Genomic DNA, 10839 nt, shown 5'->3' on the forward strand with positions numbered 1-10839 from the left:
GGAGACCGTGGAGGTCTATGAGACTAAAGATAACTGATACAATGAGCATAACGGTGGCGGTCTCAAAACGGGCTAGCCAACCGTTTCTACAAAAAAAGAGGTTATGAAGGATGGTGTGTCTAGTCCTGATACAAAAAATATGTATCTACCTCCAGATGATACAAAAAAGAAGGGGGGGACACCAAAAATGGGGCAGAGGGGGGAGATACAGTATATATGTGCAGGTCGTGATCGTCAGAGACCAATCATAGAGGGGCCGTCAAATGGGAGGTCGGAAAAAACCTTGCGATAGATGATTGGCCTCTAACATCACGCGGCCTAGTCGAGCTCGGTCGTCGGGGGCGGCGGGTGGCCCTGTGGATGAGAGCAACGGTAATCTCGGTGGGACGGGCATAGAGCAGAGACGAGATGTCATGGACTCGGGTGTGTGAGTCTGTTGGCTGGCGTAGCTGTCGCGGCTCTGGCTCTCACTCACGTCCGCGTCGTCGGCTAGACTGAGGAGAGGTATCCTGTGACTGGAAGAAATCAGTGATGGGCCATTGGGTGTCCTCATGCTGTGTGTGCTGCGCATGTCGCCGTGCTCGGAGAGAGGTATCTCGGTGGTGAGTCATCTCATGTAAGAAAGTGGCTAGGCATCGCTGATCCGGGAACTACAGCATGTGTGGGAGGGTCGAATCTGTCGCGGAAGAGGTAGTGGTACTGGCCTCGAATGGCATAATAGATAGGACATCTGAAAGCATTAACAATTCTCTCTCTCTCTCTTATCACAATCAAATTGAAATGAACACAATTGAAGATGGACACAGCAGATAAACCAAAATAGTCTTTATATTAGACTTGGACTAAGGTCCACCCTCAACGGAGTTTGTTGTTAATACAAAATACTCTAGGACTAAAGACTAGACACTGCTATCATCTGAGGACAGTCCGGGAACAAAGACTCTACTACAAACTACTAGCCGGCCAAGAGAGATTGGCAAACCTACCGACTAGCTACACAGCTCCAGCAAGATGACTCTCATGTGATATGCACACTGTCTCTGCTCACAGGCACGGCATTGAAAAAGATCTCCAATCACCGTCAAAACTCCTTAAATCATGAAGCTGTTCTCACTTGATTGGCCAACCACATGTGAATGCATGGCCACAAGTACATGTTACTAATGCATGTATGAGATTCATCAGACACGTCGGATGACGAATTTATTTGTCATGGGAACGTGATGGTGAAGTGATTAAACTAACCGCCACTGAATTTGGCCTAGGGTGCCAGGCTAGGGGCATTAATTAATGTCCAAAGGGTACCTATGATTAAGTGTGCAACAAGTGCAACTCCTAGTAGGGTCATTAATTCTATTTACTAGGGTCATGTTTTAAAAAGTGACCCACTAGAGGTCCTATTTACTAGGGTCATTGGTTCTATTCACTAGGGTCATGACTTAAAAAGTGACTCCCTAGGGCCATTAATTTCCCACGTCCAATTTGCCATGTGTCCTAAGTGTGTGCATGCTTGGGTTGTATGCTTGACTTGTGGTGCTTGTGTGTCCCATCTGGAAGCACCTGGAGCCCTACCCTATCCTATCCTATTGTTCTGGGTCTTCATATGGATTTTTGGACTGTTGGCATGCTCCCTGGGCTTGGGCGTCCTCATTCTGGACCTTTTCTGACGCTTTTCTAGACTTTCTTTGTGACAAAATGCTTCCTTTTCATTGTTTGAGGCCATATTCTTGGATGCTTCTCTTGGCTCCTGTCTGGTGCTGTGCGCACTGAATTCTGAGGTTGCTATGCGCTGAAATCCTTAGTTTGGTGGACGATTGTGTGCTAGCTATTGGTTGACCATCTTTTGAGGCTATTTCGAGCTCAAACAGGCTCCATTTGCTAGCCGTACTGGTCTTCTTCTTCTGGTGTGTGCATCTGCTACTCTTGTTGAGTTTTGGAAGGTTGGTTGCCTTGCCATTGGCCTGGAAGAGGATTGGGCCACTGGTTGTGATACTCTCTTCCTGGGGGAGCAGTGGCAAGCCTTGATTCAATGATGGCCTTGATTTGTGTGGATGCATTGCTTGGTATGATGTTGGGTTATTCTGCTTGTGATATGCTTGGCTACTGAAGGGAACCAAGAGGCAGCACTGGGTGTTGGTCACTTGCATAGCCACTGGTTGGCATTGTACTGGTGGATTGCACTTGCGGTTGAGTTCAAGAAGTCAATCCCTTGTAATTGAATTAACGAGTGAATAAATAAATACCGCAAGGGGTGCCAAGTGTTGGGACCAACAGGTGTCACTGTGTATGCTTATTGAGTAGTGGCATTCTAGCCTCCCTTGTTTCTATGTATTTTGGTGTTGTGAGAAAGTAGAGTAAGATATACTCTGCCCTTTGTCAGTGGTTACAGTGGTTTCGTTGCCGGGACCCTCATCAAATCATCCAGAGGAGTTCATGGGCAGCTTGGGTAGAGAAAGTATCTGTTGATTTTCCTTGGTACAGCAACTCATTGCCTTAATACGGAGCATATAAGACTTGGTTATGATGCAGACTCAAGAGTTTGAGCCAAAGCAGCAGCCAAGGGGAGCACACCTTGGAAATTGAGCACTCTTACACACATTCTTGTCTTTGAGTTTATTAATGTACCAAGGCCTACAATGCTCAAAGATCCTTTACTTGATTGAAAGGTTAAGTTTCCCAGCCGTAAATCTAAGCTACAATTTCGTCTGCTATCTAACTATGCGGGAAATAAAACTTTGGGCATGAACATGTATAACAACATACATGTCATTCCAACCATTGGGGTGGTTTTAAATATTAAATTTAAAAATTAATTAACCTATAACAAGTTCCAACTGAGATGGTTCAAACCATGGGTTGGTGGCACGCTAAGATAATAAATTATTAAAATATTAAAAAAGTAGCTGACAACACCACACTAGTTTTTAACTATTAATTACACTCACATTTCACTACTATAACAACATATTGATCCAACCATCGGGCTAAGGCTAGTTTTAAACTTACCCAATGGCATGCCAAGAAAATAAATCAAACTAATGTAAAAGCACAATTCTTTCAACCACCGGATTGCTTGGAGAAGCAACAAATGAACATCAATTAATCTATAACAAAGCACAATACATGTAAAATAGATGGTTGCTTATTTTTTGTAGATCGAAAATGATGCCATTGGACATATATGGCATGTTGATATGGCTCTCGTCCCTAAAGGGCACCCCTCAAGGGCCATATTAACTTTGGATTTATGTGAAACACAACATTGATAGCACATGATGCGAAATATATGCAAAGTTTCATAACAAGTTTGTATATATTAACAAGCTTGTATTCATAAAACCTACTGCAACCACAATGCTATCTCATGATGCAGAACATGTGACATTGCATGCTAGCTAAAAATTCTATTATAGGTGTTGTGGCCCACGTGAACCACTGTGATGGTCGAGCCCACCAACTAGATCCATGCAACAAGAATGCAATATCATAAGACCAAGATTCATAAAAAGTTTATATGTAACTTATATTACGACAAGGTGTTTTATTAATACAAGAATAGTTAGCTCAGCAAGTGCTTGAGGTGCTCAACTTCACAAAAATGCTCTACTGAACTGGGTGAGCTACTTTAGAATGCTTAGCTCAGCAAGTGCTTGAGGTGCTCAACTTTACAAAAATCCTCTACTCAATTGGTGAGCTACTTAACTCGATCGATAAATCACATGACGTTGCAAAAACTCCTACAAGAGAATGTGGCCCATAGAGAATCCACAAGTAATATTCAATGTTGTGGGACTCAAACATGGATCTCTCATGGACTAAATCAAATAGATTCCCATCCAATTAAGGTCTTAGAGCATATCACCCACGCTACAATCATAGGAGGGAACTGCCACCACTTTGGAGAGATCTAAGAACAAGAACGGAATAAGCTAGAGGTGGTAGATAGCACTTGGTGGAGATGAGAGTGGATCAAGAGGTGCAGCAAGAGAAGTGCGTAGGAGACAAGGGTGGGAGACGAGGGTAGATCAGTTTGAAGGTGACAAGGATGGTGGAGATGATGAGGGTCAAAGTAGTGTGAAGCCAATGGAGGCCGCATGTCACTTAAATAGCCAATGCCCATTGAGCCACCCCAATGAGAAATTGACTATAGGCATGAAAGAGGACATGGAATCTTTGCTACAAAACCAGACTTGGGATTTGAGTTGCTTTCCTATGGAAAAAATAGCATTGCAAGTTGACGAGCAATTGGCTTCCTACTATCATTTTCAAGGGATGGATCAGATGGTTGTTCCATCATGCAATCCAGGTGGCTATACGAGCCCGATGGCCATTTAATTGGCTGCAAGCCTAGTGGATGAAAAGCAATGAAATTAAGTCATCCCACTTAATCCTAATCAAACTCCAAGGGCCACCACTTAATCCTCATCACACCATCATTTCACCTAGACAATGATTTCTACTCCATGACTTTCCAAATGACCAATGTTACATTACATAACCAAATTTGTGAAGGTAAAGATAACATAAGTTACAAGGGTTACAAAGGCCTTGACAAAAACTAGTTCTCACTAACTAGTTTTGGTAGTGGGAATAATTAGAAGTCACACATGTGATCACTATGTAGTAGTAACTGGTACTTTCACCAACGGTGGCTAATACCACCATCATTAATATAAGTATCCACATCCTAATTAAGCCTAATTAATGCCATGACACGTGATAGCTGATTTCTCTAGTGTGAAAACCAATGCAATTCTTGGTTAAATAAAAAAATCCTAGTAATAGTATAATTTTAAGGATTTTTATAATTCAATCTTTGCATTAGACCACATGGTCGATGTGATCAAACATGCATGGTAACTAGAATTTATGCAAAGCTAACAAAATTGGTTGAGTTATAGATAACTAATTCTCCTAGGTAACACGTGTCTTCATTAAAACTAGTGCTCACTAATTGGTTCTAGTAATGGGAATAGTTAGAAGTCACACATGTGCTCACTAACTAGTAGTATCTAGTAGTGCCAACATGGTGGCTAATTTCCTCCATCATTATTATAAGTAGCCATGTCCTCTAATTAAGCCGATTTTCTCTCACAGCACTCAACTAGCATGCAGCTGAACCATGATAGTAGTTGAATATAAACCACCCCCCACCCCCCCAAATTTCATAAAATGCAAATGAAAATTAAACAGCATAATAGAAAACGACAATCGGCACAGTGGCTGCACGAATTTTCCCTTTTGCTTCTATAGCTAGTTCTCCCCTCCTCGACAAGCAGCTCCCTCTCTCTCTCACTTGCAAGCTACAGCTTTGGGATTTAGCAGATAATATTCTTTTGCAAACTGGAACACCCAGCATGGTGGGTGGAACTAGAAAATGAATATTGGCCTTCATCATCACCCTAAATCTCACAAAAAATGGCTACACCCAATTTTGCATTGGCCCTAAAGCATACAATCTCAATTGATTGACCATTGTTATGGATAATCAAAACTCCTAACTACAACACAAGCCATTTACTATTGTGGCTAGGTTAGGGGTTTCTTTTCATGTGCTAGGATTGGGACTTGAGACCACACTGCACACATGGCACATTCAATGTATCACACTTACATAGATCCCCAACTAGAACCAGCATTATGGTTGTTATTTCAACCACCAAGCTTGGAAAATAATACTCTCTCTCTCTCTCTCTCTCTCTCTTTCTCTCTCTCTCTCTCTCTCTCTCTCTCTCTCTCTCTCTCTCTCTCTCTCTCTCTCTCTCTCTCTCTCTCTCTCTCTCTCTCCCCTCAAAATTTCATAAGATGCAAATGAAAATTAACTAGTATAATGATTTGCGAGAAAAAAAGATAGCAAGATTTCAGCATTGCAAGTCTGACTACTAACGTGCTCCTCTAAGTGCCTGCTTCCCCTCTATAGCCTACAGATCTCCTTCGAGAAACTCTCATGTTATTGTGCCAGAACAATGTCACTACAACTATGACTTCCTCACTTCCTATTTGTAGCTAGCTGATCCAAGCAATGACCCCTTCCACATTGTTGAGGCCAACCCTCAAGTTACAGAGTAAGATCTCTTGGGTGTGCAACTCCATGAGCATCAAAGGAGTGGGCACTAAATGAACCCTCGAGTGCAAGGCAAAGCTTCTGAGTACACGAGCCTAGTAGTCACCCAAATGACATGATATTGCTGCATCAAAACCACAGCTTGTGTTCTTTGTTTTGATGGCACTATTTGAATGGGTGCATTTGTTGCCTTCGAGGCGAGCTGCTCACAGCAAGTAGGTATTTTTCCTTCCGTTGTCTCTCCCTCCACATTCATTGCAAATGTGTCTTCCATTGTCATTTGGATATTGTATCATCAGTTTCCATAGCCTTTAATCTCCTCCTCGTACCTTGACTGGTTATATCAACTTTCTCATCTTGCAGCCTCTATCTAGTTCTCTTGAAACCCATGACAAATTGCATCGCACCATGTGGTCCCTCATTTTGAAAAAATGAAAGATGATTTATGTTATTAGAGGAGCTAGCTTGTGAAGAGAAACAAGGACTCACCGAAAAGCTTCATGACATGAATCAAAACTTATGCATGCTCCAACTTCCAAGAGAGCCTGAGGAGCACGGAGAGCCATGAGGGAAAATGCCCCCGAAGAGCAGGGAAGCTCAACAATTTCAAAAAATAAAGTAGGGAGGGGAAGAAGCCAAGGTCACGGATGCAAGTGAATCGCATTCTTGGAAGAATGATCAAGTTACAGGGTGACAAGGCAGGACATAAGTAACATGGGTGTGCATGGGAGAAGTAGATTTAGTGACAATTTTAAATGCAATAATTTAAAAATAACCTTGTGGTGGCTACACTTTTTTCACCTCCAACTGTACACATCACCAACTTGTGCCCCCTAAACGAGTGCAAAGAGCGAAAACCAAAAGGCAAAATGGCTCACTAGTGGGTTTTATGCTTTGGATTAAGAAATGGAACCACCTTTGTCATGCTTATGGGCCTCATTGCAAGGTCGTGACTCTAAAAGAAACCAATGCAAAATGACAAATAATGTGGGGTTTATTCAAATAGCATTGCACTTGTATGAATTTCACTTTTCTAGTGCATCCATTTATGGGTAAACTAAGCTACAAACATCAAATCTTTAAGACCACCATGCAATAGCTCCATAAGTATGGAGTACACTTTTTCAAAGAGTCTGCCCTTCTGACCAAACGAGGAAAAGTTCTTTAGCTTGCACTGAAATGTATGCGCAAAACTTGGAGACCACCTAAACCATAGCAAATATTCTCAATTGGTTGTCTCCTTTGGTTTGTTAGAATCTCAAGTAGTGAAATTTTAAATAAAAAATTGCTTCCATACATGTGTATAATAATTATTTGATGTTTTAAAATTTTTTTGGATATCCTATATAGTCCAAGATGCATGCTTCATAGGTGTTATCGCATTTTAAATAGTTAACCAATTTTGTAATATTTTTATCTCAAGTTTAAGTTCAAAATCTGTGGATTAGTTCAAACACCAAGTTTGTCAAATTCTATTGAGAAATGAATAAGTTACGAATCAAGCAAGTTGGCCATATGCAATATATACCCTCGAACTTTGCAAAAAATGGCTACACCCAATCATGCATTGGCCCATGGATTGTTATGCTACAATGAGCAAAGGAGAAGATCACTATAGAGGAGAATATGGGAGATATAAAGGGTTACATTCGAACCCTAGAGATAGGACTGTAGGAGCATAAGCCTGTACAATCTTTTTCTTATGTTGGCCCTCTCCTATGTAACATTTATTGAGACCTCATCCTCTTACTTTTAAGATTTCCCCCTCTCATTTCATCTAAACTAATTGGATTTTTTATTAACTTCCCCCTATGTCATGCAAAAAACAATACTCCATTAATTAGTTTAGGAGGGAGAGGATCACCTTAAACGAATGATATAAAAAATCATCATTGAGATAATAAGAGAAGGAAAGTGGTCGTATTATTTAGAAAAATGGGACTAAGTTATCAATGAGGATAAAATGAAAAAGGGAGCTAATAAGAGAGGGAAAACTATTTGTATTTTTTCAATAATAAAGGGAATAATTAATAGCGATGGTAAAACAATCAATTGTGGAATAACATAGATCAAACCATATATAAAGTTTGTACAATTGAAAAATGTGGCCATTGATTAGTTTTAGGGTCATAAGGAGAGGTTCAAAGTGTGATAAGTGCATTATAGTAGTTTCAAATGTGCCTATAACCCAAGGAGGTGATTCCAAGGCCATGGCAAGAAACAAAAAGATGGACAACTTGAAGAGAGATAAACTATGCACAAGAATGTTAAGGCAAAGGATGAGTACTTAGATTTTGAGCAAGAGCAAGCATTTTGTAAGAGAGAGATTGAGTAGCTATGCCTTAAAAATGTCCTATGTGACTATAATACTTTCTAAAACACGAAGTTAAGGGAGAGTGAATTCTAATCGTGTTGCCAATATCACTCAAAGATTTGGGTTTGTGTTCATTTGTAGCAATGATCGTGTACAATGTCCCATCACATTCATTATGGCGTATTTGGGAGGTAATCCTTGTCAAGTGTGCTGGTAGGCCAAGCTGAGGAGATGCTGTAATTTACTAATTGTTATTCTTTGAATGACAACTTGATAGCCTTGTAGCTTGCATCAATAATTTACCGCGTTAGGTGACAAGACTTTTGTGTGGAATGTAGGGGACACACGTTGTGATTGCATTCTATGTTTCGTTTACTTACAAAGATACTCGAACATTTTTACAAGTATGTCACACTACATAATGGACATTGGTGATTGTGAACTATTGTGTGGAGAACACATGCTATTATGGCGCTATTATACAACTCTACTTGTTCGTGTCTAGATGGTGTCTTGTCATGGTTCTATTCTTCTTGATTACAATGCAAATTGTGTGCTACTACTGAGAGATCATTTTGATGTGCAATCTAGCCTATGTAATGATGTTCCACGCAATCTAGCTCATATATTGTTGAATCACACTTTTTGTTTGTAGCCTAGCTAATGCCTACCTACTATGCTTTAGCTAGTGTGTTGCTAAGTGCTTAGTGTGAACAATGACAACCTATTTGCAATCTAGCTCTTGTATTTTTTATGTGATCTAGGTTGTGTAATTGCTTGCAATTCTAAGCATCCTCTCTAGGGTCTCTCTATAGGCAATGCTTTACTTTGCACTTGTGCTTTTGCTTTGCATGGTCTAGATGTATTGCATCAACTAGGATTCACCTTTAGTTGCTACTTAATTTCTTCTACCTCCTTGATAACCCCAAGCCTTGTCTTGGCATTGTTAAAATGGGGTAGAGGGCATTCCAAGAAAGTAATAAACAAGGATGAGGTGATTGGTAAAGATTTTGAGGCTAGCATTATAACAAAGATTGGAGGCAAGGATATGGAGAAATGTGGAGGTACTTTTAAAGAATCAATGCATTGGTAAGATGCTTTGTCAAGCAAGGTGATATCCTAAGCTCGAACTATTGATAAAATGGTAGAAACATTGATCAAATGGAATAAAAACCAATTGTTAGCATTGTAGTGTGTAGACATTTAAACAAAATAAATTTTTTTTTTTCCTTAGGGTATATATACAAGACTCCCATGCTATTAGTTTTGCCAAAGTCTAGGTTTGCTAAGACTATGTTGCATTTGGTGGCCTAAGCATTTCCAAATGGTAGTGACACAAATCTTCACCTTCGAGCATGGATCTTTACATGTGATATGGAACTAAAGATAGATTAAGGTGTGCTTTAGACAAGGCAATACATTTCAGAGGACGTATATGATTTGCAAGTTTCAATTGGTAATACGATTGGGTGTACATTGTTGGCTTACAAAATACTATTTTGTAAACTCTTGGGTCACACCATACGATGGATGTGAGACTTGATCTTCTACTTCATGGAGTGAATTACCATGCAATTTGAATTGTTTTAAATGAATATGGAACATTCAAAGCCTCTAATGTGTACAAGGGCACATGCAACCAACACATTGCCCCTAGGTACTTTGATTATGTCATTGAAGGATTTAGAAGATAGCATAAGAGGACCTAGTTAGAGTGTATTGTCATGATAAGGATGAATGACCATTGAATTAACACTTTGTGACAAGGATGCAACCAAAGTTTATCCTAAGGCATACATGATGTGAAGCATCCATGTGTTATTTTTAGAGTGTTATAAAGATGGCCATGGAGCTATATTTCTTCGCAAATTGACATTAACATCATGATTGGTTTTATTTGAATCCAAGTCAACATCGTAGTAGAATTTTTTCTAATATGTCCCTATGTCATAATAGTTGAGAAGAGAGAGTAAATGGGGAAAGGGATTACATGAACAATCTGCATTGTGATGGGGAGAGTGAGCAAATGTGCCTCAACGATGTCTTGCAACTTGAAAGGAGTTTGTTCTAATACACCATGACTTGAGGAAGAATAATAGATTAGCCAATCTCTCTCAAGATATGGGTTTGGGTTCTTTTTTAGCTATGGAACGACATCGTGATTAGAGGAGCTGGCTAAACTAAGGAGGTAATAAGAGTTGATAAGCGTAATTATTTAACTGCACTTTGCTAAGTGAGTTTTTTTGAGAGGATATCAGGGGAGGATCAAAGGGGACTTAAGGCTAGTGTCTTCTTGCTAAGGTACATTGATTGACTACATAGGGTAAAAGTCTCTTGCAAACTAAACATTTTATGTTCCAAAACAAAAGGCTATGAAGCCGAGAGCTCAAAGCCTCAAAATCTTTGGTTGCAAAGCATATGCTCATGTACAAGACAAGAACAGGAGGAAGTTAGACCAAAT

Source organism: Dipteris shenzhenensis, chromosome 11 (genome assembly GCF_047967505.1).
Source record: "Dipteris shenzhenensis isolate YYH24624 ecotype China chromosome 11, Dip_SZ_1.0, whole genome shotgun sequence".
NCBI lineage: Eukaryota > Viridiplantae > Streptophyta > Polypodiopsida > Gleicheniales > Dipteridaceae > Dipteris > Dipteris shenzhenensis.